General features: G+C 44.7%; 1 long non-coding RNA gene across 1 annotated transcript in view; it reads right to left on the reverse strand.

Moving 5' to 3' along the window:
- The window catches only part of LOC138294207 (uncharacterized), a 220,508-nt gene that overhangs the window by 75,177 nt on the left and 118,483 nt on the right, over nt 1-26,848 (reverse strand). Inside the window, exon 2 of the long non-coding RNA XR_011203269.1 lies at nt 6,634-6,721. This is a non-coding gene — a long non-coding RNA (uncharacterized lncRNA). The remainder of the gene's footprint in view (nt 1-6,633; nt 6,722-26,848) is intronic.

The raw sequence follows: 26,848 nt of genomic DNA on the forward strand, positions 1-26,848 counted from the left end.
ACTCGCAAACTGCAATTTTCGCTGTTTGCGAGTCGCTAAAGCTTTGCTACATCTGGCCCTTCATCTCAAGGGGGGTGGGCATGATGTGGTCTCAGGGTAAGCTTGTGTACTCTAAACTGCTGATGGGGTCCTGTGCATGTTAAAAGGGGCTGGCGGTGGGTTGAAGCATTGTTTGATGTAAGCAGACCTTTTGGGTCGTTGGGAGTTTTACATGATCCTGGGTGTGGGGTCTGCTTGAGTGGTGAGGCGAACCCACACCAGAGCATTGAGAGACCTGTACCAGTACGTGTGCCTGGAAGGGAGAAAACAAACATTGGGCCAACAGGGCCGAAACTGTATCCATATGTGTGACTCGACGACGCTCTTCGGTGTCAGCCATCTCAAGGGTGTCACTCCATAATGATCTGGAGAGTGGGGATGGGCTGTCCATGGGCAAGCCTTTCTCAACCTGGAGGAGTAATGCTCGGCATACCTCTGAGGCTCATATAGTTTGGGGTGTGAGGATGATCCCACAACAGTTATTACAGCTTTACTGATTAGGAAGTTCCCGGCAATCTGGAGCCAGACCAAGTACATGGGTGCAACCACAAGCCACTTGTGTAATCAGTGCAGTGTTACAGTGGGGGCCATTTAGCCCACAAAGGGAGCATGATTTCAGACGGTATGGTGAGGCAGGGAATGAGACAAGACTGGGGAGCCCAGCGGTGAGAGGATTCCCAGGGAGGATCAAGTGGAAGCTGCAGAGTCAGGGGATATTGTCTGGTGATCTCTTGCTCATTTAGATGTTGAGTGTGGGTCAACTGTAGAACACAAGGGGTGGAGATTCCTTCTCTTTGGAGTGCCGAGGTGCCTGGTAGACTACTGGCTTTGCTGATTGCAGACCCAGGAAGAGTTGGGCCTTGCTCAGGGATCTCAATGTTCTCTCTTTAACCACCCACTCAAAGAAGATGGCGAAAGGGTATCCCCAGTAACAGGGGATGTTAGGTTCACAGAGTCTAGAAGCAATGGAGTGAAAGTCCCTCTGTCTTCTCAAGGTGGATGGGGCAAGGTCCTGGAACAGCTGGATGGTGTGTCCTTTATCAACCAGATCTGTGTTTTTTTGTGCAGGTTATAAAATATCCTCCTTTTCGATGAAGAAGTGCACTCAAGCAAGGATGCCAGGAGGCAGTTCACGATGTCTGGAGATGCCCGCTACCCTGTGTGCTCTGTCGAGCATAGGCCGGGGGTGTCCAAATCTCCGCAGATGATGTGCAGCATGTTGGCCATGAAGGGCATGATTTCTGAGCCCTCCTTGCCTTTAGGGACTGCACGACTTTCTCCAGCCTCAGTTTTCCAAATCTTTGTGTTTATATTAAAGGTCAAGTTGTTCTTTTTTAAATGTTGCCACCCAACGGGATAGTTCTTACAGCTCCTCTGTCCGTGTATCCATGACCTGCTCAATGTCATTTATTCTCTTGCCCACTCCATCTACATCCCGCCTCACCTCATGGAGGGAACATTTTAACTTAGTCTTAAGAGAGCTTATCTCTGCTCGCACTTTCTGAACAAAGTTGTCTATATAGGCCTGGGGGAGGGGCGCTGCATGAGAGAAACCCAGTGATGCTATTACTGAGTCCATTTGAGGATCCATGTTCTGATTGGGCGGTTAGTTCCAGAGATTTGTGAGGGAGAGAGCTCTTGTTGTGATCTCTGATTTCGCCTTTGGGGTTTTGCAGCTGGGCGTGGCCTGGGTGTCCTCCCTCCCCCAGAGGCAAAGAGTCCAGGTAGGGCCCATGGTCTCCAGGGCAATACAACTCCACAATGTCCAGGTCCAGCGAGGTACAGTTTCTGAGGGGCCAGGCTTTAGTGCCTGTCCACCTAGGCAACCTTGTCTGGTGCACTGTGGGAAGTTTTGAGGATGTCACCAGCTGGGGGGGACTCAATTGGCCGTGAGGAGAAGTTCAGACGTGTGGGGATGGGCGTCCTTGTTAGAGTGCCTTTAGCTGAGTCCAAGGGCACCTTCTAAGGTGGAGAGGCCAAGGTTCAGAAGCTCAGGTTCTCCCCAAGTATATGATCACAGCTGAGTCTGGACTGCCGAGGGCAATAAGTAGATACGTGTGGCCCAATAAAGGTGAAGCAGGTAGATGGGCTCATCCCTGGTGGGCACTGCTGTTGGGTCTGGCTTGAATTCCTTTTTGGATGCAGATGGTAGTGAAGTTGTTAACTGTGGTGGCAAACACACTAGTTTTGGAGATCCTGGTCACTTGTGGCCCACACTGAGTCTAGAGGCATTTATCCAAGGAGGTAGGGGGGTCCCTTGCTACCAGAGGCAGCTGAAGCCAGGGAGTCATGCTTCACCAAGGGAGGCTTCCGGTGCTTCACAGGCCGAGGACCCCAAAGCAAACTGATGTCCACTCGCCTCAGGGCCACTGTAAGGCTGCATTTGTTGCAGTAGAGCTAATTTTATAATACCTCAGTATCCATGTCTAGTGCCTCATAACAGCTCAGAAGGCATGTGACAGTAATGTAGGCCCCAATGTGGAAGGACGGTATTGCCAGCAGGGGGTATAGAGGTGTTGCAATGGCCCAGATAGCCCAGGCGGTTGACTCACCAGGTTTTCTCAGATGTTCAGTGTGCAAGGCCCTAGAGGGCTGCAGGCTGTCATGGTATTTTCTGCTGCAGATGGGTTGTGTGTGGCAGGAAGAGGGGGTGCTCTGTCTATACCAGCCCCTCCGTGGGTCAGGTGGGTGGCATTGAGATGGGTTGCTGCGATCTCTACCTCATGCAAACTGTGACTGTGAGGCAGGCACGATGGAGGCTCCAAGGTCCACTGCCTGCGCCTGAGACATGCTGCTGGTCAGGCTGCTCTTCCATGGTGTGTTGGATCCAAACAGGCACCTTGCATAGGTCAGGGAGCTCCGGTGCTTCAGGTGAGCACCAGGAAAGGCTAGTAGATGACCCAGTACTGATGATTAATGTAAAATTGGGGCATCGGAGGTCCGGAGCTCACTGCAGTGCGTTGTATGCAATGCACCAGCAGGTCACGCCCCATTGCTGATGTTTTTATTAAAGATTAATACATTGGACAAGATGAGAATATTTCCAGTGTATAAGTACACTGCTTGCAATAGTTCCTTGTTCTTCATTCCTTTATGTAAAAGTTCAAGTATACGTTACCTGCATCACATGAAATATTCGCCATCCCTTACCAGAGCACAAACTACCCTATTTACACAATAATGCATGAATGGAATATCTTTTTTATTTAGATTATGAGCTGCAAAAAATATCTATTTGAATGATCTCTGCAGTCTCCCTAATGGCTGAAATACTTAGGCACATACTTATACTTTCTGACGCAAAACTGCGCAAACGCAAATTTATGGAATGCCGTAAGCTGGCCCAAAGGGTGGGCTAGCGTAAAAAGAAAATGACATTAGCCGGGTGGGGGTGGCAGTATGGGAGAATGTGGTTTTGCACCAAAAAATGTTGCTAGGCTGGTTGGAGGCAAAATGCCTCTAACCAGCCTCGCTTCATTTTCTGATGCAAAACCATACATACCACTTGACTACTGTCTTAGAAAAGGCAGGAGTCATGCCCACCACCCCAACGCCAGCACAGGGGACCAGTATCCTCTGGGCATGGCCATTGCTCCATGTGACATGCAGGGGGCCCCAAATAGGGCCCAAAGGCACCTTAATTGAAAAAATAAAATACTTACTTATACTTACCTGGGATGGGGTCCCCCATCCTCTGGTGTCCCTCTGGTGTGGGTGTAGGTGTTCCTGGGGCTTGTGGAGGGCACCTGTGGACTCATTCCATGGTGTTCAACCAAGGAAATTGGTCCACAGCTCACCTAACACCTGGCCCGAACCAGGCGTTAAATAATGGTGCAAAGCAAATTTTGCACCATTATGTGTTCCCTCCTCCCACCCGTGGATCATTTTAGCACGGGGGATAAATATGGGGCTATGGGGTAAGGACCATTTTTTTTTAGATGGGAACGCCTACCTTGAATCTCATTGACGCAAAGTAGGTTCACACATCTAAAGAATGATGCAAACTCCAATATTTTGATGTTCGACTTGTCTAGCGTCACAATATAAATATGGAGTTAGTTTTGCAACAACTGTACGTAAAACAAAATTATGCAAATTTGGCGCAAATGGAGTATATATATGCCCCTTAGGGCCCTATTTACAGGACCTTTGTGCCACCATTGTATCATTTGTTTTTCATGCAGCGATGACGTTAGCAGTGGTTTACTCTGCTCCAGAAATACAAACTGACATGCTGGGCCCAATGCGTCAGTTTGTAAACCCTTGCGTCACATTTTACGTGCATCAGGTATAATGTATGCAGGGTACGCGTTACCATGGGAAAATCAGAACTGACACAGTGAAATTTGCAACATTTCACTGCATCAACTCACTGCATCATAAAATTGATGCAGGGCTTTTCTCTGTGGGGGTCTCTTCACATTGCTGGAGTAGCGTCATTTTTTGATGCTGGTCAAGCAATGTGTGAGTTTAGTGCCAATAGGTGCATTAGAATTTCTGATGCATCCGTGACAACCTGTACAATGGAGCTCTGTATTGTAAATACAGTGCATCCATGGCATTGTTGGGGGATTATAGCAAGTGCAAGAAATCTGATGCATCGGGCTGATGAGTCACATTCTTGCAAATGAGGTCCTTAGCCATGGAGACTATTGTATGAATCTAAACTCCCTGGCCATATTTACTAACACTTTGCACTGGGTTTCTGTTTGTAACACAAAGCTGACGCAAGTGTTATTCTAAGATTTACTGTCCGAGAATTGTGTTAGATAGGACCCTAAAATAATCAGTTGCTTTGCGTTACTTTGTGTCAAAGGGGTGGTCATTGTGTAGGGCATGAGTGTTCTCATGCAACTACCAATGGGTTTTGGCCTAAATCCCTATCTACAACTATTCGGGGACAGGGAATTTCACCAAAATATTATGCCTCATCTCGGCAGGCATGACAAAGAGAATGCACGTGTGGTCATTGCACAGCACACTTACAAAGCAGGAACAGTGTAAAAGGATAGTTTTTGTACTGGAATGGTGCCCTTCCAGTATGAAGCTATTCCTAACAGAACACACACACACACACTATGGCACAAGGATGTTGTTGTTGGTACATGACAGCCTAAATTACGCCAGCACAGGGAGAGAGGAAAACAGAGCCAATTGTTGGCAGATATGATGCAACACTGCTCTCTTCCTTTTTTGCAATACAGTGCAGCTTTGCACTGTGTTGCATATGTTTCTTGTAAATCTTTTTATGACATGCTTTATACATCCTGTCATATTCCAAAGGTGACAATCAGAAGGCTACATAATTTGACCATACAAAGCTCTCCTGTATGTAGGTAAAGTAAGGGTACTTAAGATTGTCAGTAAATGTAAATAGCTTACTGGTCTATGCCATGTGCACAACAATTAAGCACAACCTACATCTTCATCACCCACCACTACCACATTCAAGTTCAAGTAATAATCACCCTGTGGGCACCAGAAACATTCACTGAAAAGACCAAAGAAATGGCTACAGTATTGAGCTCTGGCACAGTAACAACAGGAGGAAAGTAGACGAAAGAAAAGCCCATTAAAGGATTGGGCTCAGCCTCGCTTTCCCCTGTCCTGGCCAAAATCAACATAATAATGACTAATGCAAAAAAAAGATAATACATCTATGAAAAAGTGATTAGAACAAACTTAAAATAAAGGAAATGTATTTTTCATTTATTTTTGGATGGTATCTCTGCTTTCTGACTTTTTAAGTTTAGATGGTTCTGTTCTAATTTTATTCCATGCATTTGTATAAATTGTTATGGTTTTAATTAACTAAAACAATAAAGTAAGAGTGTATTTTTCATTTCAATTATAACATGAATAAACGGTACTAAAGCAACCTGAGTGGGGTGATTTCTCCTCACTAGCCCTAATTTTGTCATTACACCTGCCTTTATTCTAACCTTTAGTCTTACCCTCAACCTTATACAGGTTAGGGTAGGTGAGACAGGTGCCCCACGTATTTATTTGTTCAGTTAATGTGATTTCAGGTATTGCTGGCATGCACAGGTGGTCATAGGGTTTCTGGCCTCTCCTGGCAGATTATTTATGGGTCTTCCTTGTCTTTTGGAGTGACCTAGATAAGTGAAGGACAACTTTGGACTTGATTTGGTGTGGGTAGGGTTATATGGGTGGCCAGGGCACTTTTAGGTTTTAGGATGGGTAGGGGAATTTGGGTGGCAAGGGCAATTTTAGGTTTTAGTGTGGGTAGAGATATTTGGACAGCAAGGGTATTTTTAGGTCTTAGGGTGGGTAAGGGTATTTTGGTGGAAGGGGTATTTTTAGGTTTTAGGGTGGGTAGCGTTTAGGGGTTACCTATATCCTATTACCCTATATTACCCACAAAATGCTTACATTTTCTTTGGAAACACTTGTATGGTAAAGGCATATGCATGGTAAAATTATGCGAGGTAAAAGCATGTGTGGTAAAGGCATATGGGCTGTATTGGAGGTGTTGTAAAGGCATACGTAGTAATGGCATGCATGGTTCCATCATACAACTTTGTCACAACATACAAAACCACAGACCAGCACTGTCAAATTACATATACATACACGGCCAGTGAGCTGGGTCAATGAAGTTTCGATCCTTGCCGAATATAGGGATCATCAGGACATTTCAATTTTCATGCCTGTCATTCGGCTATGTAAATAAATACAAGCGACACAGACATTAGTGAAAAGAAAAGAAGAAAAAAAAGAAAACACAGGGTTATTGATCACCAAAAAGTTAACTAATAAATATGCCAATTATAATAATTACTAATATTGTGATGTCTGGCAAATTAAAACATGAGCTTGTAATCACATAAGTTCACAAATACCCAACAGCAGTGCAGCTATCTCATTCTATATAGTAGAATATATAATTGCGATTTTCACCTAGAATTCACCTGGCTAGATATTTATGGAATAAAATGCATATGATTCAATTAACCCCCAAGCCAATGTCACAAAAAAAAGGCAACCGAAAATACAATTTTACATGAATACTGTAAAATATCTGTACAAATCATGACAGTAGGCCAATATGAATAAGTATATCAAAAGTAAAGGGGTGTGTAGTCATGCATGCTATAGTATTCATTTTCCAGCACTGGGGCCTGTGTTCTCCATTTGTGTAGTGCTGCTCGGGCAGCAGTCTAGAAGAGAAGCAAGAAACCTCAAGGTGGTAGAGCACAACTCTTGACAGCAAATATCAACAGTATTACATGCCCTTCAGGGCCTCTTGTAATCTTTGAATTGCAGCAACACTACTACAGCAGGCTAATGAAAGACATACAGTAATCTGAGGGCATATTGTGAGCATCAAGAGACTAGAGGCGTCTTCATAATTAGGCCAATGCCTCATTCTAATGTTCCTATGCCGACCCAGCCCCCGCTTTAATACTGTAGGAATTTGTCTGAGCATCGCAAATTATTTTGTTTCTAAATTACCAACTAGCAAATCCCAAAGCTGGTATGATTTTTTTTGAATAGTGGATAAAAGTGAAATTTCCATTGCAGCCTCCTAAAAACAAATAGTTGGCATGATAGCATAACAACAGAGCCTAGACATTTATTTCCAAAGTATTCTCAGTGTAGAAAGATCTGAAATTCATAGGTACATTTAAGAGGTCAAATTTCCTCTGCAGGTTTCCCACACCACTTCCTAATATCCATTTGCTTTCATATTTGGTATGCCCTCATCACTCTGCGCCATTGGCAGTGGCAGCTCCTAAGCAGGGGCTTCAGGCCTCAGTCTGGCCTTATGTGAGCCACCGCTTACTGACCCTTGCCTCTGCCCACAGCTGCCAATTATTTTACTGAGCAGTATATGTGTAAACAATATTTCCTTTTTTCATGAACACTGGCAAAGCTCAGGTCAGCCCTCACTCCCTTATCTGCCTAGTGACAAAAGGAAAAGAGGGCTGCAGGTGCTGGAGCACAATTCATCGACTGATCTCTGTTTGAAAACATGGCACACTTTATATGAATGTCTTGTTTGGGCATGTCTGACAGGTGTAATTCAACTACTATCCTTTCACATAGTCACAACCTATTTTATTTAGCAGGCAGACCGTGCATACCTCAGACAGCACAAAATAGCTGGTAAACTGAGGCTGTCAGGGTGCACATCAGTGCATCCCTGAAGTAATTGAGGAGCCAGACAGAGCAGCAGGGGCAGGATTCCGTGTACTACCCCAGCTTCTTAAAGGGCTGTGCTTCGATTCCTATCAAGAATCTCAGAGATTGATTGAAGTAGGTCTTAACCTTTTTAATCTTGGCCCTGCTGCTCTTTCAGGCTCCTTCTTAGTAATCATGGCTTGTTGGTTCTGAGCTCTGCTGCTGCTGTGAAGCTTCTGAGCTGCAATAAAAGGGCCAGTGTAAGTAAAAATAATGTTGATTCTCTATGCATGTCTGTATTTATGAGTGTGTTTATGGGTGATTGAAAGTGAATGAGATAGATTGAGAATGAATGTATTAGTGTGTTTGAGAAAGTCAGTAAGAGTGAAAGTAACTGATAAGTATTGAGAGTAAGAGAGTGTGCATGAGGATGAATGAAGTGAACATGAGTGTGAGGGAGTGAGTGAAGGAGAGTGAGAATTTAAGCTGCTGTTTGAGTGGGGTGTTAACTCTGCTCAAGCAACAGCCACAATCCCTGTCAGGGTGAACTCCAAAAGGTGTTTGGACAAAATATTGACAAAAAAATATCAAGATAAAACAATATATTGTAATGACTACTTGGATGTTTTACTCTAAGGGTCCAACGGCTCGACTGCAGTTTGAAGTGAAGAGGATATTGAGAAAACCCAGCCTTAAATATTGAATGCTGTTCCCAGACAAATTAAGAGTGGTGGCAGAGGGAAAAAGTAGCATTTTGGATCCACAGAAGAGGTCTGGAATTGGATTGAGGACTGTAGACCAGCAGGGGTGAAAAGAACTCAGAATCGCTTGTGCCAACAGCGCACTGACAGAAGAGGTCCAGATCTGGGAGTCACAGCTTAGGAGGAGGTATTGACCCAACAATAACCACAGAAGAAAGATTTGCAGGGTGTGATTTCAGGGGCCTCCAGTGGACTGGTTTGATGCCCTGGGCTGACGTCTTTGGCTGCAGACAGGAACACAAAACTTGCACTGAGGCCAGACACTAGGCATATTGGAGAACTGAGAGGAAACCCCATACATGGCTGGGGAAAGACCGGATGGCATGTGGGCCAATGGATTGACAATGATATATACAATAAGACAATGGGGGATAGGGAGGCAGGTTATGACTAATAATTCCTGTTTTTGTAAACTCTAGTAGAGGGCACAGGCACTCAGCAATGTTGGGGGGGTAAGCAGTTCAAAGTCCGCCATGCAGGGATTCAGCAGAGTTGGGGGAGGTACAAAGAGAATGTTCCATTTTAAGTTGGTTGTTATTAGGGATTTAAATTTGACTGAATATAATGTCAATCCACACTAGCAAGCATGGCCGTCCTCACTGAGCTGTTGTTCTGCTTTACTTCAGACCGAGAGGGAACAAAGTGAAACAAGTGCAAAGAATGCAGCTCTCTTTTTCTGAGTAATGAATTTATTAAGGCACTTCCCAAGTTTCATAAACAAAAAGAATAAGGTGAGCTTTAATTTCAAATGCAGCAACATACATGCAATTCTCAAAATAATCACTGTAGCAGAAGAATAATAATATATTACAATGAATATAATATATATAATGGTGACTAAGGGGGTCATTCCAAGTCTGGCGGGCGGCAGTAGCCGCCCGCCAGGCGGGAACCGCCATTTGGCCGCCACACGGCCAAAATAGCGCTGCCCCCATTCCGACATTCCCGCTGGGCTGGCGGGCGCTAACCATGTTAGCGCCCGCCGGCCCAGCGGGAATGAGGGCTGCAACACAGGAGCCGGCTCCGAATGGAGCCGGCGGTGTTGCGGCCGTGCGGCGGGTGCAGTTGCACCCGTCGCGCTTTTCACTGTCTGCTAGGCAGACAGTGAAAAGCTGGCCGGAGCCCTGTTAGGGGACCCCTGCACTGCCCATGCCAGTGGCATGGGCGGTGCAGGGGCCCCCAGGGGCCCCAAGACACCCGTTACCGCCAGCCTCTTCCTGGCGGTGAAAACCGCCAGAAACAGGCTGGCGGTGAGGGGGTCAGAATCCCCATGGCAGCGCTGCTTGCAGCGCTGCCATGGCGGATTCTCCCAGCCGGGGCAAAACCGGCGGAGAACCGCCGGACCCGGTTGGGCGACCGTGGCTGTACCGCCGCGGTCAGAATGACGATTGAAGCACCGCCAGCCTGTTGGCGGTGCTTCCGTCATTCGTGACCCTGGCGGTCCATGACCGCCAGGGTCAGAATGACCCCCTAAGTATTTATGCATGCACACCGCAAAGCTAAAAATAAGAATTCAAAATGCATCACCATGGGGCTTGACTCCGACATCATCCCTTGTCTGCCAACTTCAGGTTGTGGAGCCCTGGACAAACTAAAGCAAGATGGAGACCTCCCTCAATGAGATTATTTTCTGGGCAATACATCCACTCCCAGATGAGTTCCTTCTTCTCCCGGTTGTCAAGCTTTTCTACCTTATATACTTTAAACAAACTTAAGAGGAAGGTTCTAGAAACTTCCTTCCCGTTGAGTAGGTCAGTGTTGAAAGAGCACACTAGAGACTGGCCAGATCCCAAGGTGTAATTAGAAAACCGAGCTGTACTCTGCTCTACCATAAACATTATCAGCCTGGTACATCCTTATCTCTTTTACTCCTCCCATCTCATGTTCCCGTTCTTGGTGAGAAAAAGCAAAAACACGTTAACAAGCTGTGCACGAAAAATACCTGCACCCCCAATGTGATGGCATTTGAAGCTAAGCAGAAAATTGAGTCAGTCGTCAAGATGGATCCAGTGTTTAAATAGAGATAGCATTACACTCCACCCTTTGACCAATGACTCTCAAACCGTACTGGACTAAAATTAACTCTTTTCAGTTTAAACATTGTAAGGAGATTAGGTATGCATTGTCCACAGCAAACATAGCATATAATACAAATTACTACAAGTATCCCGCCTAAAGTATTGCGCAATAGCCCAAACTTGGGCAGCTACCTAAACAACCAGCCCCACCACCCTTTGTTTACATCCTGTTTTACTCCTTTCACAATTCCTGTAATGTGTTGATATGGTACTCAATGGATTTAGAGCGGTCTGACAGATTAAAACAGCAAAGGCTGTCAAATTTAGAGAAACCATGATCATGCTTTAAGAGTAAATAATCAATAGCGGCCCTGTTTTGCAATGTAGCTTTTCTAGTACCTTGTATATCTAGCAATAATTCAGCGTAAGTGATGGAAGTATGGTTGATATTCTTAACTATCAAACTGGCTAACTTGTTAATAACTCAAGTATTATAAACAGCTAATCCCGGAACTCCTACAATAAAAAGACTTAAGCTCATATACTCTGATTTATTTAGATAATAATTGAACTTCAGAATCACAATCCTCGCTCAATTGAACTGTTTCCCTTGCATTGCAAGTATGTTCAGAATGAAATGGAAACATCATGAGTCCTATTTGTGTAAAGCTACATGGTCCACCAGGTATATTAGCAGGAATGTGTCTAAAGGTGGTATCTTCACAAGAGAATACCCATCCCGTAGGTAGTTTCACATGCTTGATATGACTAGTAGAAGTCACAATGTGAAGACAAGACATTACATTTTCTACTCATTTGCAATGTTTATCGGCTCAGTAGTAACAAAGAGTTTTTTGTTCCTACAGGATCTCTTGAGGAGACCCCTTTGTTGCCTCTAGGTGGATTTGAGCACATTTTCCGATTTTGTGAGAATCACAGGTCACATACGTCGCTGGTGGTAATATTGTAAGTAATAACTTGGGTCAAGTTGTCCCACTTTTCATCCATTACTTCTTGGCAAGGTCAACAGTACTTGTAAGGACTAAAAGGGGATAACACATTACTTTCTTGTAAGTCTCTATTTTTGTTAGTGACATTAAAAACCTTGAGTAAAACCTTTGCAGGTATTGGTATGGCCACCAACTGGTGGATATAACATCCACCGTACTTTGCATGGGAGCCATAGAGAAGTCTGACCTGTTGAGTACGACTCATGCCAGATGTGTCCAAACATTTTCAGTCAAGTGCAGGAAAGATGTCAATTGGCATGGTCGATCAAACATTTCGGAGCTGGGGGCATTTGGTCCCTCCCAAACCCACACACACACATGGCCAGAGGGAGACCACGTACTACAGCTAGCGCACAGACATCTTATAGTATGATCTGTAAAAGAAACAAGTATGATCATTCCCACAAGTAACATTTGTCAGCTGGTATATACTTCCACTTTTCATTTTCTGTTTTCATGACTAACAAGATGTCATCCTTGCCCTTTGAAATGATTTCTGCTGGTTCTGGAGGATGATTTGAGGATTCTACCCACACCTTAGCACCAGTCTCCACTATCCAAGAGAACAGTTTTGATTGTTCCTTGGTAGTCTGCATCAATCACTCCCCCAAGGCCTGAATACCTTTGAGTGCCTACCCAGATCTGGGAGCTATCAATCTGAAATGCTCCAGGGCAATCTGTATTCCAGCACCTGTTTCACAGAGTGCTATGTCTCTTGGTTTCAATGTGTAAGCTTTTAAGGCATGTAGATCAAGACCTGCAGATTCTGGGGTGGCTCGATAAGGAGCTAAAGCTCCTGGTTATACTTCCCAATACATGACATTGTTGGTCGCTACACAAGGTTGTATCTGTAATGCTGGGGTTAACATCCACATTGGTGGAGTCTCTGCCTTTATCAGTGGTCTGTTATTCAAAATTTGGAGTGCTTCTTTAAATGCTCTCCCCATTTTTTAAATGTTTCATCTGATAGGTTTTGTACTTGAGCTTTCAGCAAGCCATTCATTCCCTCAATCAGTTCTGCAGGTTGTGGATAATATGGAATGTGATAAATCCACTCAATATTGTATTGTAAACAATAGTCTTGTATCAATTTTCCTTTGAAATGTGACCCGTTGTCGCTCTGGACTCAGTAAAATAACATTAACAAGTCCAGAGTCTTGTTAGTGTTATACTGGTGGCACGTTTGCAAGAGACAGCAATCAGGTAACCAAAATCAGTGTCCACTACTGTGCAAGTGTATTGACACCTGCAACTAATCAGTAGTGGTCCAATATAATCTATTTGCCTTATCTGCCCTGGTAATTTTCCTCTCCCCAACTGACCTTTGACTGTTTGTGGGACAGATCTCTGTTGTGTATGCTGACAAATAGGACATTGGATGACATTGTTTTTATCAAGTCTAGGGGAATGTGCATCCCTCTAATCTCTGCCCACCTGTAAGTGGCTTTCCCTCCCAGGTGTCCACATTTGTGGTGCGCCCATTTATCCATCCCTCCCAAGTCAGAATCCTGTGTCGCCACTTATGCCTCTGAGATTTTGGCTTTGTCGTTTGCAAGGGAATTGAACCAGCATTCTAGTAAATCCATGGGACAGTGGGCATCTACATCACACACAGTAACTGTACTTTGCTCTAGCATTTCCTAAATTTCTTGTCACAACTCTTTGCCCCACACCTCCTTAGAATGTATTTGCCAGTTATGTGCTTGCCATATAGGAAGCCAGGTGGCTAACCCATTGGCGATAGGCCAAGAATCAGTATAAATGTGACAAGTCCAGGTAATTCTTTATCAGTGCCTGATACACAGCATTCAGTTCTGCATATTGACGACTCTTCTTGGTGACTGGGTTATATGACACTGCTTTCCAATGTCTTCTGGCCCCCACATACTTGACTAAACAATTGGTAAACCATACATGCTTCCTATCCTTAAGGGGCAAGGTTTCAAATGGTGCACCCCATCTTACTGGTGACTCTTTTATCTGTGGTAGCCCCTGCACCCTCTCATCATCCTGCATGGGGGCATGACACCTGTTCATGTAGAGCTGCTGTCCCTGCTTGTCCCACTCAGGCCCTATCATTTATGTACCAGTTCCACTGTATGATATTAGCTTTATGTGCATGTCCTATGTGGTGAGTTTTAGGTGAACTCATCACCCACTGCATTATTGGAATCCCAGATCTCAGATCCACTGGAGCCCAGTAACAAGCAAGTAACTGTTTCCCAAAGGGAGTATATCGCTCTCCAGCATCAGGTAGCTTTTCAGTCCAGAAACCCAGGGGTATCGCTGTCCAGCATCAGGTAGCTTTTTAGTCCAGAAACCCAGGGGTACCCTTGTTCTTCTCTGTTTTTGCCACATGGTCCAATTCGCAAATTGACCCTAAACAGTTACATGCAACTCAATGTCTCCTTCCTTTCTAAGATCTTTTGTTTTGCCTGTGGCAACATCTCTCTATGTCCCTGATTCCACTGAATTCCTAGAAACATCACATTTTAAGAGGGTCCCTGTGTCTTATCTGAATTAATCATCCACACTTTACTCTGCAAGTGTTCCACATCCCGCACCAACTGAGTCTGCACCTGGTCTTGTGTCTCTCCCTGAATCTTTACATCATCAATGTTATGGGTCAATTGCACCCCTGGGATGACAGATACTTCATCAAGGTGTTCTGCCATCCGCCAGTGACAGATGGTGGGCCTATGTACATATCCTTGAGAAATTCGTAGCATCCCGAAATTGTCTGCCACAGTTAGTGAAAGAAAATTGCTCTTGACACTCAGGGGCCAATGGTATGGAAAAGAAAGCATTGGCAATATTAATGGTTGCATACAAGGTCCCTTTATGTTTCTGTACTCTTTCAATAAAGGTAATGGTGTCAGGGATGCAGCAGTCAAAGAGGGTATATGTTTATTCAGCTTGTGGTAATCAGCTGTCATTCTATAGCACCCATCAGGTCAATGAATGGGCCTCAGAGTATTATTCTATCAAGTGGTGGTTGGAGCTATCACATCAGCCTCAATCAATTCTTGTATAGTTTTACTCTTTTCCTCATGACTGGAATGCGGTGTTGCTTTAAGCAGATTACCTTGGTTACTTGGGGCACCTTCATTTGGTGTATCTTCACCCTCGTGGCTGCCACTGAAATGTATTTCTTTGATCCAAATTGATAACAACCATCATCCAAGTATAAAGTCATCCTCTTTTGAATGTCAATTCCCAGGATATGTTCCTGGAGGGGCACAATCAAAACAGAATATTCTCTTTTTGGGGTTCTTCCTATTTTCATTTGAACAGTAGTCTACACTGCAGGGGTTTGTTTTCCACCCAACCCTGTGATGGTGTAGTGCTGACTGGTAAACTTTTTTGGATTTCCATAAATTAAAGAGGCCTCCGCTCTGGGGTCAACTAATGTATTTCTAAATCAACATGGGGTCTGTTATCTTTACAAGCCCATCTCTGTACCGGAGCTCGGCCTGTTTCCTAATCTGATGTAAACCTGTCACCTTTTGCCTAAGTCAGGTCTGGATATATGCTTTGATGTCTGTGAGCAGATTCCTATCCTTCCCTGCTCTCAGCAGTTAACCACTGGCTGTCCAAATATTCCTCCTCCTTCCCTCATGCAGAAACATTTCTTTCCCTTTCTTTTCCATCCTCCTGAGTTTGTGGATGGCCGTGATTCACTTGTTTATTATCCTGCTTATTTACTTTTCTGCTGCCCTCCTTTCAGTCTAACCCTCTCTTATGCTACATCACCCACAAGCTTTTAGTATCTATTCCATCAATCTGCTTCTTGTTGACACCATCCTTCAGTAATGCCATAAACATGTCTGTCATAGATACTCTGTTATCATCTGTGCGACACTCAGATCTCGATGCTCTCTTGGGTTTATTCCAGTCTCCCAGTTCTCCCAACTTGCAAACTGCCTCCAGTAGATCTTTCATTACCTGCCCTGTCTGATTAATTAATAGAGTCATTATTACTTGCTTGAAAGCTGGAAGACCAAGGCAGATGATTTTATTTTGCATTGTACCACAAGAGCGGTCCGTCTAACAGACGGTGAGGATCACTCAGGAAAATAGCAGTTTTCATTTCCTCCTCCTTCATTCTCTGCATCGCATCTCTTAAGGAGTACCAGGCTTGTAATTTGGGAGCCAATCCGATTCTGTAGGATATTTATGGCTGCACCCCATGACTGCTAGTTGCAGTAGGGTGATCTGTTGGTTACCCTGATAACTCCTGAACTGCTCCTGTATTATAGGGTCTGTGTTAAGAGTACAAAACTTAGGAGCATCTTCTATATCTAACATTACTCCAGATGCTCCTGTGTCAAATAATCGCACCATCCATGTGAGTAATGTTTCTCCAGATCTCTGCTTGAATCTGTCTATAACATCATTAACTTCTTGCTGAGTGTAATCTTCTAAAGAGTGCATCTCAATTCCTGCTGGGTTCTGTGGAGTTCCCTATATTTTTCATATAAATATTGGCTGTGCGCAAACCACTTTTGGCTTGTCTGTCTCAAACTGGCCCCCATCTTTTTTAACCTCTTCATCACTGAATTTTGAAAAATCAGTACTCTCCCAAATGTTCAAATCCGATTTTTCAGGGTCCAAGTCTGACCCTGCTTTATCAATAGCTAAATGAACTTTCTTTTGATTGATTTTACCCCTTCATTTCCGATACTTGTTTTGAGCGACTTTGACAGCTACCTTTTCTGCAGCAGACTGATACTTATCAACTTTACCTTGCAATAACTTATCCTGACAAGACAGATACTTTAAACAAACTTAAGAGGAAGGTTCTAGAAACCCCCGTCCATCAAGTATTCAATTCAATGTCTTTATTAAGGTGCATAATTAATCAAAATCATTACACCATCCACGTAGAATAAAACTCACAGGTACATATTAGATAACAAAATACATAAAATAGCTTATTTTTTTCAAAACATAAGACTAGATACAGGTAAACGACAGCAGAAAACTTTTCCTAAAACCATACAGCCTCTAACCCTGAAGTTAGTATACAAAAAGTGCTCCATTGCTTTGACTGTAAATTATTACATAAGATTAAGTACAAGTAAATGACAACAGAAAACTTCCAGTAGGGCCCAAACAGCCTATAACCCTCAAGTTAGTAAATATAAAGTGCACCTGTGCTTAGACTATAAATCATAAATATTGTGAATCCAAGAATTTGTAAAACAACAATAAAAATAATGATGTCAAGACATTTTTTTGGAACAATTAGCATACTATAAAAAAAAATCATTCCTTTCCCTCACTTAGATTCACCTTACTTTGGGCATTAATTTTTTTAGCTGTGAGGCATAAAAATGTTATTAATCTTGCCTTCAGAATAATATCAGTTGATCTTAAACTGGCAATCACTGCTTGCCTACAAATATGTACACCTCTGTTTAAAGGCATCTTTTAGGAGTCTTTTATGCTCTTGCATTAAACCCTAACATGTACAATCCAGGTGGATATGGTTCTCCACTGCCTGACCACACAGGGAACAAGGGGAATTTAAACCAAAGGGTCCCCAGGGGACTATATCGGACTATATCAGAATGACCGGCAAGAAGGCCAAATCGATATCTGATAAATAAGTATTTTTCTTTCTTAGACTAGCCTGATTCCAGATATAACTGGTATTTTATGGTTTTATACTCATTTAATATCACCCACGAATGAGATCTACCTGCAAAAAGACACTTATCCATGGTTGAAGACTTAGGCTCTCATTATGAGATTAGCGGCAAGTGCCGCCTACCGCCACGGCGACGGCTGCCAACAAACCATTGCCGTGGCTATAGACCATCCATGCCATTATGACCGTAGCTGGAATTCCACCAGAAGGCTGGCGGAATTCCAGCGATGGTCATGGCGGCAGACGCCTTTAAGGTGGCGCTGCTACCAGCAGCAGTGTCACGCCAGCAAAACACCGCCTACCATATCATGTTCCATGATATGGCCTGGCAATGTTTTGCTGGTGGACGCTGCTGGCAGCAGCAGCGCTGCATCCCGTCTCCTGCCGGAGGACCCCCTGCAAGCAGGTAAGTCGGGTTCTCCAACAGGAGAGGTGGTGGGGGGCGTTGTGTGGGTGTGAGTGTGACTGTGTATGAATGTCTGCATGCATTTGTAATGCGTGTGTGCATGAGCATGTGTGTGTGTGCGTGCATGTTGTATTGTGTGATTGCATGTGTGCCTGGATGTATGTTTGTAAGTTTGAAGTGAGTCTCTATGTATGTATGCATGCGTGGGTGAATGTGTGTATGCGTGTGTGTGTGGGTGTGTATGGATGTGTGTATATGTGGCGAATGGGGGTCAGGACGGGGAGGGTGGGGGGAGAACTCTGGGGAGGGGGCGGAAGAGACCCCTATCAGTGCCAGGGAAGGAATTTCTTGGCACTGCTAGTGCCTATCGCCATGGTTTCCGTGGCAGTACAGAAACAACAGAAACCATGGTGGTAGGTGGGGTCAAATGTCATGGGTGGCCTAGTTACCGCTGTGGCAGTTTGTGTGTTGACTTGGCTTTGGCCAAACCACCAATGTCATAATAGTGGAGGTATGTACCGTCTGCCTGTTGACGTTAGTACCTCCACTATAGCACTGACCGCCGAGGTGGTAATGACCCCCTTAATCATTATAATACAATTAAAGATTTTTTTAAATGCATCAAGTGGTAGATTCTTATCCCATAGTGAGCAGACCCCCAAATCATGCAGACCTTGATCCAAATATAGCCGGGATAGAACCAGTAAATTCAGACTTGTTAGACTTTTCATCCTTGGCGTGGTCTCCCTTAACTTTTTGCCTCTGTTTCCCAGGTTGTTGATGTGTGCTGGACTCCGTTTTTGCTGTTTTTGTTACTCTGGGCACTTTACCACTGCTAACCAACGCTAAAGTGCAAGTACTCCTAGACAAAATGTGCATGCTTATCCATGATTGGCAAATTTGGTTTACAAGTAAGTCCCTAGTAAAGTGCACTAGAGGTGCTCTGGGCCTGTAAATCAAATGCTACAAGTGGTCCTGCAGCACTGGTTGTGCCACCCACATTAGTAGCTCTGTAATCATGTCTCAGACCTGCCATTGCAGTGTCTGTGTGTGCAGTTTTTAACTGTAAATTCGACTTGCCTAAACCTTCCCTTTTCTTACATGTAAGGCACCCCTAAGGTAGGCCCTAGGTAACCCCAAGGGCAGGGTGCAGTGTATGGTAAAGGTAGGACATATAGGCCCTCATTACAACCCTTGTGGTCAAAGACCGCCAGGGCTGTTTTGGAGGTTGCACCGCCAACAGGCTGGCGGTGCAAACTCACGGATTACGACCGCAGCAGAAGCACTGCGGTCGCACCGCCGGGACCAGCGGTTTTCCGTCATGTTGGTCCCGGTTTTCCGCCATGTTGGTCCCGGCGGTTATAAACCGCCAGGTATTACGAGTCCCCTTCCCGCCAGCCTTTCCATGTCAGTAGGAACCACCATGGAAAGGGTGGTGGAAAGGTGAGTCGCAGGGCCCCTGGGGGCCCCTGCCCTGTCCATGCCTTTTGCATGGGCAGTGCAGGGGCCCCCTGGCACAGCCCCACACAGCTTTTCACTGTCTGCATAGCAGACAGTGAAAAGAAAGAAAGACGGGTGCAACTGCACCCGTCGCACGGCCGCAACACCGCCGGCTCCATTTGGAGCCGGCTCCCATGTTGCGGCACACATCCCCGCTGGGCCGGTGGGCGGAAACTCTGTTTCCACCTGCCGGCCCAGCGGGGATGTTATAATGGGCACCGCGGGACGACGGTTACAACTTGGTGGGCGGCGTTTGCCACCCACCAATGTTGTAATGAGGGCCATAGTAATGTGGTTTATATGTCTTGGCAGTGAAATAATGCTAAATTGGTTTTTCACTGTTGCAAGGCATGTCTCTCTCCTAGGTTAACATGGGGGCTACCTTTAAATCTGATTAAAGTGTAGATTCCCTTTGGGAGCAGATAGACATGAGGAGTTTGGGGTCTCTGAACTCACAATTTAAAGATACATCTTTTAGTAAAGTTGATTTTAAGATTGTGTGTTTGAAAATGCCACTTTTAGAAAGTGGGCATTTTCTTGCTTAAACCATTTCTGTGACTCTGCCTGTTTGTGGATTCACTGTCTTGGTCAGTTTGAAATTTGGGCTGGTTGCACCTCTCACTAGACCGTGACACAAAGGGAGCTGGGGTGTAGTCTGCATTTCCTGATGAGCCATCAGTGCTAGGAGGGAGGGGAGGAGTGGTCACTCACACGTGAAAGGTCTATGCCTGCCCTCACACAATGCAGTCTCCACCCCCCTGGTGTGTGTCTGGGGCCTGGCCTAGGTAAGGCAGGTTTTCACAATCAAGAGAGACTTTCATTTGAAGTAAGCCTACTTCAAAGGGCAAAATGGGTATGAGAAGGGCACCCAAATCCAGAGACTTTAGAACACTTCTGGAAACCAAGAGGAACCTCTGCCTGGAGAAGAGCTGAAGAGCCGAGGAAGAAGAGCTGCCCTGCCTGTGCTTTGTGGAGCTATCCTGCAGTTTCTGCTTCTGCCTGTGCTAGAGGACAAAGACTGGACTTTGTGTTGCCTTCCTTCTTGTGAAGATCTCCAAGGGCTTGTTTTAGAGCTTGCCTTCTGTTGTTTGAAGTCTCAAGGACAGCAAAGACTTCTCTCTGCCAGCACCTGGAGTCTCTGGAGAGACTCCTACTGTGCCAAGTGCTGCCCATCCAGTTCCTGGGACCCTGAAAGAAGACGCTGGCAGCCCAAGAGTGAGTTATCCACACACAGACCACTGTGCAGGGAAAAGATCAACACAACTCCGATCTGCGGCTGAAAAATCGACGCGCCGCCGGCTTCATGGCTGAAAATCGATGCTCGTCTGCAACACAACCGGAAGATCGACACCTGTGGCTTGAGAAAGGACGCTCAGCATCGCTGACGGAGGCTGGTGAGATCGCATCCCAGCTGAATTTCTGACGCAAACACCGCTGAGCATGCAAAAAACGTGCAAGGCTGCCCAAACCCGAGAGTGCTGACCGGATCGACGCATCGCTGTCCTGCGGAGAGTAGAAATTATGCATGCCTACCCGACTAAAGGAGAAACGACGCAAGGTCTTGCTCGTGAGTGAAATCGATGCATCACAAGCCCTTTTTGACACACACTCACCCGTGAGTGGTTATTTTTGACTCACCCAAGGTACATTTTCATGCTAAAAGCATTAGCGTTGTGTTTAAAATTACATGAAGACTCTTTTTGCATTTTTAGTGATAACTTGACTTGTGCATTGTGGATTTTTGTTGTTTTGGTCTTGTTTTGTTTAGATAAATATTTTCGATTTTTCTAAACCTGTGTTGTGTCATTTTGTAGTGTTTCCATTAAGTTACTGTGTGTGTTGGTACAAACACTTTACACCTAGCACTCTGAAGTTAAACCTACTGCTCATGCCAAACTACCAAGCAATGAGTGGGGGTTAGCTGAGGGTGATTCTCTTTTACCCTGACTAGAGTGAGGGTCCTTGCTTGGACAGGGGGTTACCTGACTGCCAACCAAAGACCCCATTTCTAACAAGACTCATCTCCTTCCAGAGTGCCTGACATAATTGATTTCCTTTCGATTGTTCTACATGTTTCCAAATATAGGTATCCCTTCTTGCTATAATTTAGTTCAGATATCCAAACTCTAGCCTGATTTGGGCCTGTGTTCCATTTGCCGTAAGATGAAATAGGGACCTAAACACTTTACCAACTATTCCATTCAGAATAACAGCATCTCTTCCTCGCAAGGCTTCACTTCCATAAGTGATGCTGTGCATTAGTTTAGCAATAGTTACTTGTAACAAAGGTCGATAACTAGGACCATCCAGTGATCTTTGCATGGTCTGGAAAGCAAGCAATAGAGCATTACCTTTCCGGAGTAAGTCTGATTTCTGATCAATAAAAGACCCCCTCTCATTAAATAATACACCCACATTTCTATATAATTGTACTTGTTCGAGTTTGTGTCCTTGAAGGTACCACTTAGATGTTTTGTGTATTTTTTTGCTTACTTCCATAATTTTAGATTTCCTCCCGTTTATTATCATTCCATTCACTTCAGCAAAATCTACCAGTATTTTATTACTGCATCTTTGACCACACTCCAAGGACCCTTTGTTTGTTAATGTATTTGCAGTTTCCATAACCTTCTTTATGATAACATTCACCTTTAAGGGGATCAAGCCTTTATTTTCCGAGGGGCCTTTGAGAATATCACCTATTGAAAAAAGGTAGCAGTAGGTGAAGGAGATGGTGATCTTAAGATGAGTAGTTTTAAGCCACTAATTGAGCCACAGGCATTTTCTTTTTCTTCTGGTGATTTAGTGACATTTGCAAGCGCACATTTCACCTCCTCCCCTTCCACTTCCAAACCACCTTGACCCCCAGTTTTATGATCAAAAGGACTTTCACTTATTATTGGGGTGTTTAGATGTAGCAGAGCCCCTTGACTTAAGAAGCTGAGGAAACAATAAGTTTACCAGCTGCACCTGTCACCTTCCCCATGCCACATCTAATCTGTTATTGCTCCCTTTTCATACACAAAGCTACTTTCAATTTGTATTGGTTAAATAGGCTGTGGAAGGGCTGCTTGATCTTTAGCAGTAGACAAAATTGCTTTGACTGGACCCTTCAAGAAATCAAATTTGTATGGAGCTTTCACAGATTTCCCAAGCAGACGCGCACTACGGGAAATCAAAGTCTGGCGCTCTTCCTCATTGTTTTTAGACCGCCTGGTCTTTGCTCATAACAAAGTTGGAGATTTCTGTTTCCTCTTGATTCCCTGTACTAGTGGATGGACTGTCCTTTCCTTCCCAGAATGCGTCTTCCCGGGAGGGGGATATTAATTCAGTGGAAATTGTATTACAGGCTTTGTGAAGTCCTTAATTGCTGGAATGCGCTGCCACACCTCAACAGCTGACGGTCACAAGCACACGATGAAGGGAAGGTTAAAAAGGGGGTAATAGGAGGTTGAAGGGGTAGAGAGGTTATCTCTACTGTGACCTCACCAGTCGCAAGCTGCACCTGTTAATGTGAGCTGCACCCAAAGGTTCGGGCACTCTTCCCAAAGGCACACTGCACTTAACCACCTTAGAGCCCTTTTATAACCCACAACCAGTTCCCAATGTTCCTACTGTTCGTGCACTCTCAAAAAAGATCACAGCTTAGGCAGAGACAGAGACATAGACCTCAGCTGGCCGCAGCCTAGTCCTCACTGGCCTCACCCTCACCCCTTAACATAGGACAGGGGGAGCAGGTGAGGCAGGTGACGATATGGTGGCAATCTGGCAATCACTGTAAGCCGGACGGAAGTCGGGGGAAGGAAGAATCCAGGGGGGCCACTACAAAACCCCCTCTGGGGCCCTGCAGAGCTCAACGATGCAATGCTCTATAACCAGGAGAAACCGGCATACCCATTTAGCTTCTCCTCCACACCTCCTCCTTTGAGCGCCTCCCTCAGTGAGCGCCAAACCCAGGGAGTCCTTGCTGCCTTCTCTGTACTTACAGTGCACTCATACCCCGTATCCTTGGGTTTCCTCTGGGTGTTTTCACCTCCTCCTTCCACCGCGCCAGGGCAAATTTCCTCAGTCCTTGTCAGTCCTTCCCCCATGCTACCTCCTCACCGCACTTCTGAGCGGAGGGCAAACCACCACCTTGTTCGGCCAGGGGAGTTGCTGCCCACCTGGAGGCCCACCCAATGGCTCGGCAGCAGGAGTCTTGGTTGGGTTGGCCCTCCCTGTATTGTTGCTGTCCTCACCTCCCTTACTGTCTCCCGACAGCACTACACAGCATAGCATGCCAATATGACATTTGTATCATGGATGAGGTCCTTACAGTTGTTGTTCAAACACTGTCCGTACCAGGTCAGTGTTGAAAGAACACACTAGAGACTGGCCACATCCCAAGGTGTACTTCCAAGACCAATCTGTTCCCAGCTCTACCATAAACATTCTCAGCCTGGTACATCCTTATCTTTTTTACTCCTCTCATGTTATATTCCCGTCCTTGGTGAGAAAAATGAAAACATATTAACAAGCTTTGTGCTGAAAAATACCTGTGCCACCAATGTGATGGCGTTTGAAGCTAAGCTAAGCACAAAATGGAGTCAGTGGTCAAGATGGAGCCGGTGTTTAAATACAGATAGCATTACACCTTTCCAGACCCTACGATTAGTGAGGAAACAGCAAGGTCCTTGATGGCTCAGATCCAAGGTATGATATGGACAGAATGGAAGTGGAGACCTCTGTGAAGATCTTGACCTGGAATGTCAGTGGGCTAACGGATAAAATTAAGAGGGGGATCATACTGCAATTTTTAAACGCCACCCACCTTAGATGGTACTACTACAAGAGACACACATGATAGACAGCACTTACCAAACTCTAGATAGATAGGGGTTCAAAATGGTGACCCATGCAGGCTATACGTTGGGCTTGAGAGAAGTGGGGATTTTATTGAAGCAATCACTCCTGCTTACGATCCAACATTTTTAGACAGCCCTGCAAGGGAGATATATGATTCTGTCTGGGAGATTGGAGGGTTGCACACTTAACCCCTTCACTGCCAGGCCTTTTCCCCCTCAGGTGCCAGGCCTTTTTTTGGCTATTTGGGGCAGTTTGCGCTAACGGCCTCTTAACGTTTTGTCCATATAAGCTACCCACGCCAAATATGCGTCCTTTTTTTCCAACATCCTAGGGATTCTAGAGGTACCCAGAGTTTGTGGGTTCCCATAAAGGAGACCAAGAAATTAGCCAAAATACAGCAAGAATTCAGTTTTTTAAAACAAATTGGATAAAAATGGTTGCAGAGGAAGGCTTGTGTTTTTTATCCCTGAAAATGGCATCAACAAAGGGTTTGCGGTTCTAAAATCACCATCTTCCCAGCTTTTAGGAACAGGCAGACTTGAATCAGAAAACCCAATTTTTCAACACAAATTTGGCATCTTATTGGGACATACCCCATTTTTACTATTTGTGTGCTTTCAGCCTCCTTCCAGTCAGTGACAGATATGGGTGTGAAACCAATGCTAGATCCCAGAAAGCTAAACATTTCTCAAAAGTAGACCAAATTCTGAGTTCAGCAAGGAGGAATTTGTGTAGATACTACAAGGTTTTCCTGCATGAAATAAAAAGATATTGAAATTGAGATAAAAAACAGCAATTTTTCTCCATGTTTTACTCTGTAACTTTTACCTGCGATATCAAATTTTTGAAAGCAATATTCCGTTACGTGTGCTGGACTCTTCTGGTTGCGGGGATATAAGGGTTTGTAGGTTCATCAAGAACCCTAGGTACCCAGAGCCAGTAAATGAGTTGCACCTTGCAATGGGTTTTTATTCTACACCGGGTAAATAGCAATTAATTTGCTGAAATATAATGAGTGAAAAATAAGTATCAAGAAAACCTTTGTATTTCCAATATGGGCACAGGATAAGGTGTTGAGAAGCGGTGGTTATTTGCACATCTCTGAATCCTGGGGTGCCCATACTAGCATGTGAATTACAGGGCTTTTCTCAGATAGACTTCTTTTTTACACAATGTCTTACATTTGGAAGGACAAAATGTAGAGAAAGACAAGGGGCATTAACACTTGTTTTGCTATTCTGTGTTCCCGAAAGTCTCCTGACAAAAATGGTACCTCACTTGCGTGGGTAGGCCTAATGCTCGCGATAGGAAACGCAACATGGACACATCACATTTTTAAACTGAAATCTGACGTGTTTTTTGCAAAGTGCCTAGTAGTAGATTTTGGCCTCTAGCTCAGCCGGCACCTAGGGAAACCTACCAAACCTGTGCATTTTGAAAACTAAACACCTAGGGGAATCCAAGATGGGGTGACTTGTGGGGCTCTCACCAGGTTCTATTACCCAGAATCCTTTGCAAACCTCAAAATCTGGCTAAAAAAACTGTTTTTCCTCACATTTCGGTGAAAGAAAGTTCTGGAATCTGAGAAGAGCCACGAATTTCCTTCCACCCAGCATCCCCCCCAAGTCTCCTGATACAAATTATACCTCACTTGTCTTGGTAGGCCTAGTGGCAGCGAAAGGAAAAGCCCCAAAACACTATGTGGACACATCAAAATCATCAAATACTAAACTACCTGTTTTTGCGAGGGAGGGGACCTGCGTTTCTGGTCCTGGGCTCAGCAGCCATATCGGGAAACCTACCAAACTCAAACATTTCTGAAAACTAGACACCCGAGGGAATCCAGGGAGGTGTGACTAGCGTGGTTCCCCCAATGTTTTCTTACCCAGAATCCTCAGCAAACCTCAAATGTAGCTAAAAAATCATAATTTTCCCACATTTCTGTGTGGGATCACCGCACTGGGACACATTTGGTGTCTAGTGGACTTTTTTGCTGCCTGATTGCATCACAGTCGGGCAGAAGAAATGCTTGCAGGGACATAAAAGGAAAGGAAAAGCCTTTCCTTTCCTTTCATGCCTCTGCCTGCCCCATCCTCCCGAGCGGAAGAGAAATGCTGAGCATGGAAATGCTCATGTTTCATGTAAATTTGGAAAACTATTGATTGTTGTTGGAAAGTGGATTATTGGCAAGGGCAGGTAAGTACCTACACTTAGCAATAAGCCACTAACCCTCACTAGATCCAGTCAGGTCTAAATAAATAAATCCCCGCTCAACCCATGGTAGCTTGGCAACAAGCGACACAGCTTAACTTAGGAGATAGGTGTGTAAAACATTTAAAAATCACAAAATAGTAAATAAGTAAAACATAAAACACAATCAAAATCCAACACCAGTTTATAAAAAATAGTATATTTCTATCTTTAATATGACACCAAAACGATTAAAATCGGATAAAGAGAACTGGAGAGAT

The sequence above is a fragment of the Pleurodeles waltl genome, chromosome 4_2 (genome assembly GCF_031143425.1).
Source record: "Pleurodeles waltl isolate 20211129_DDA chromosome 4_2, aPleWal1.hap1.20221129, whole genome shotgun sequence".
Lineage (NCBI taxonomy): Eukaryota > Metazoa > Chordata > Amphibia > Caudata > Salamandridae > Pleurodeles > Pleurodeles waltl.